Raw genomic sequence first — 4,144 nt, forward strand, 5'->3', positions numbered from 1 at the left:
GTGGAGCACAAGCTCAGAATAAACTCAAACTTTCCACATCCTTCTTAATATTGTGTTGGACTATGAGTCACCACCATCAGGCACTTCTCCTCCATTTTAGTTAATTCATTCATCTAGGTTCTATACCAACCCACCTCTTCTCTTTTCTCCTGGTAATGAGTGTCCGTAGTTTCTTACACCAACATCTCCTGAGCTTAGAACCATTGAGAGATTTGAAGATAAATAAAAAGTTTAATGTAGATACCACAGATGAAGGTGATCTGTGCAGGGCACAGAATATTGTGACGTTTCAGTGACACAATTGTTTCTCATCCAGAAGATCACATCAAGCAGAGTTATTTGGGTAAAATGGACTTAGGACTGGGAATGAACCCTTCCTTCTGATACTGGGCCATGCTCCTTAATCAAGGTTTATGCACCTTAGATTTTCTCCTTTGTTATTCTTGCTATCATCCAAGGAACCTTACAAATGTGCTTGAAAATATCTGATGTAGCAGTAAATAAATTGATCAGGAACTGCTTTAGGAACTTGATATAATTAAAAACAAAACCATGTCTAATTTTGGCCTTTAAATGAACAGATGATACCAGCAACCTAAAGAGGTTTATTTGTAAGGTTTAGGCATTGAGGGGCATTTGACCGAGAATGAGTGGAACATAGGAATTAGGTTGCTCTGTGCTACTGCCCACATTTACTATTCTTTCTCACAAACAACAGCAATTGATCTCGACTATGTGAATGGCTAAAATTAGAAACTGTATTGGAGAACACTGGCAATGGCAATCATACAGTAAATACAACTTATAGGCATATATGCATATATATAGGCTTCCCTGGTGGCTCAGCAGTAAAGAACCCACCTGCAATGCAGGAGGTACGTAAGATGAGGGTTCGATCCCTGGGTTGGGAAGATGCCCTGGAGAAGGCATGGCAACCCAGTCCAGTATTCTTGTCTGGAGAATCCCGCGAATAGAGAAGCTTGGTGGGCTATAGTCCATAGGGTCGCAAAGAGTTGGACATGATGAAGCGACTTACCACACATGCACTATATATATGTATACATACATACATACATACATATATATATATATATGTATATATATATAATTGTTTTCTCTTTAAAGGATGATTACCTTAATCTTCAGATTATTTCAGATATTTGGAACTACTCTATTATTATTATTATTTTAAACTGTAATACCTTTTCCAAAGTTTTATTGAGGTCTTGTTGATAAAAATTATATGCATTTGAGATATAAAATGTGATGGTTTTATGGAAATGTACACTGTGAAATGATCAAGAAAATCGAGAAAATTGCCTTTTTATTTGTTATTCCCCCCCTCCCCCCATACTCCTCCCCTCTGGAAACTCCATGCTTGTTCTCGGTATCTATGAAGCTGTTTTGTTATTCCTGTTTACTTGTCTTGCTTTACACATAGCACACATAAGTGAAATTACACATTATTTGGTCTTTCTCTGACTTATTTTGGTTAGCGTAACCTCCTCTAGATATATACATGTTGTCACAATAGCAAAATTTGGTTATTTTTTATGGCTGGGTGTATATATACCACCTTTAAAAAATGTATTTATCCATCAGTGGATACTCATATCTTACTTTTTGTAAATAATGCTTCAATAAAAAAAACCAGACAATCTAATCACATGGACCACAACCTTGTCTAATTCAATGAAACTAAGCCATGCTCTGTAGGGCCTGGTCTTGGTGGAGAGTTCTGACAAAATGTGGTCCACTGGAGAAGGGAGTGGCAAACCACTTCAGTATTCTTGCCTTGAGAACCCCATGAACAGTATGAAAAGGCAAAAAATAGGACACTGAAATTCCTCCCCAGGTGGGGAGGTGCCCAATATGCTACTGGAGGTCAGTGGAAAAATAACACCAGAAAGAATGAAGGGACAGAGTCAAAGTAAAAGCAACACCCAGCTGTGGGTGGGACTGGTGATAGAAGCAAGGTTCGATGCTGTGCAGAGTAATATTGCATAGGAACCTGGAATGTTAGGTCCATGAATCAAGGCAAATTGGAAGTGGTCAAACAGGAGATGGTAAGAGTGAATGTCAACATTCTAAGAATCAGCAAACTAAAATGGAATGGAAGGGGTGAATTTAATTCAGATGATCATTGTATCTACTACTGTGGGCAGGAATCCCTTAGAAGACATGGAGTAGCCATCATAGTCAACAGAAGAGTCTGAAATACAGTACTTGGATGCAATCTCAAAAACAACAGAAGGATCTCTTTATTTCCAAGGCACACCATTCAATATCACAGTAATTCAAGCCTATGCCCCGACCAGTAATGCTGAAGAAATTGAAGTTGAATGGTGCTATGAAAACCTACAAGACCTTTTAGAACTAACATCCAAAAAAGATGTCTTTTTCATTATAGGGGACTGGAATGCAAAAGGTGGAAGTCAAGAAACACCTGGAGTAACAGGTAAATTTGGCCTTGGAGTACAAAATGAAGCAGGACAAAGGCTAATAGAGTTCTGCCAAGAGAACGCATTGGTCATAGCAAACACCCTCTTCCAACAACACAAGAGAAGACTCTACACATGGACATCACCAGATGGTCGACACTGAAATCAGATTGACTATATTCTTTGCAGCCAAAGATGGAGAAGCTCTATACAGTCAGCAAAAAGAAGACCGGTAGCTGACTGTGGCTTGGATCATGAACTCCTTATTGCCAAGTTCGGACATAAATTGAAAAAAGTGGGGAAAACCACTAGACCTTTCAGGTATGACCTAAATAAAATCCCTAATGATTATACAGTGGAAGTGACAAATGATTTAAGGTACTTGATCTGAAAGACAGAGAGCCTGACGGGCTATGGATAGAGGTTTATGACATTGTACAGGAGACAGGGATCAAGACCATCCCCAAGAAAAAGAAGTGCAAAAAAGCAAAATGACTGTCTGACGAGGACTTACAAATAGTTGTTAAAAGAAGTGAAGTGAAAAGCAAAGAACGAAAGGAAAGATGTACTCATTTGAATGCAGACTTCCAAAAAATAGCAAGGAGAGATAAGAAAGCCATCCTCGGTGATCAATGCAAAGAAATAGAGGAAAGCAATAGAATGGGAAAGACTAGAGATCTCTTCAAGAAAATTAGAGATACCAAGGGAACATTTCATGCAAAGGTGGACTCAATAAAGGACAGAAATTGTATAGACCTAACAGAAGTTGTAGAGATTAAGAAGAGGTGGCAAGAATACACAGAATTACACAAAAAAGATCTTCATGACCCAGATAATCACAATGGTGTGATCACTCACCTAGAGCCAGACATCATGGAATGTGAAGTCAAGTGGGCCTTAGGAAGTATCATTATGAACAAAGCTAGTGGAGGTGATGGAATTCCAGTTGAGCTATTTCAAATCCTAGAAGATGATGCTGTGAAAGTACTGCACTCAATATGCCAGCAAATTTGGAAAACTCAGCAGTGGCCACAGGACTGGAAAATGTCAGTTTTCATTCCAATCCCAAAGAAAGGCAATGCCAAAGAACACACAAATACCTCACAATTGCATTCATCTCACATGCTAGTAAAGTAATGCTAAAAATTCTCTAAGCCAGCCTATAGCAATACGTGAACCATGAACTTCCAGATGTTCAAGCTGGATTTAGAATAGGCAGAGGAACCAGGAATCAAATTTTCAACATCTGCTGTATCATTGAAAAAGCAAATGAATTCGAGAAAGACATTTACTTCTGCTTTACTGAGTACACCAAAGCCTATGACTGTGCGGATCACAACAAACTGTGGAAAATTCTTCAAGAGATGGGAACACCAGACCACCTGACTTGCCTCCTGAGAAATCTGTATGCAAGTCAAGAAGCAACAGTTAGAACTGGACATGGAACAATAGACTGGTTCCAAAATGAGAAAAGAGTACAACAAGGCTGTATACTGTCACCCTGCTTATTTAACTTGTATGCAGAGTACATCGTGCAAAATGCCAGGCTATATGAAGCACAAGCTGGAATCAAGATTGCTGGCAAAAATATCAATAACCTCAGATATGCAAATGACACCACCCTTATGGCAGAAAGCAAAGAACTAAAGAGCCTCTTGATGAAAATGAAAGAGCAGGGTGAAAAAGCTGGCTTAAAACTCAAC

Source organism: Muntiacus reevesi, chromosome 18 (assembly GCF_963930625.1).
Source record: "Muntiacus reevesi chromosome 18, mMunRee1.1, whole genome shotgun sequence".
In the NCBI taxonomy this organism is placed as follows: domain Eukaryota; kingdom Metazoa; phylum Chordata; class Mammalia; order Artiodactyla; family Cervidae; genus Muntiacus; species Muntiacus reevesi.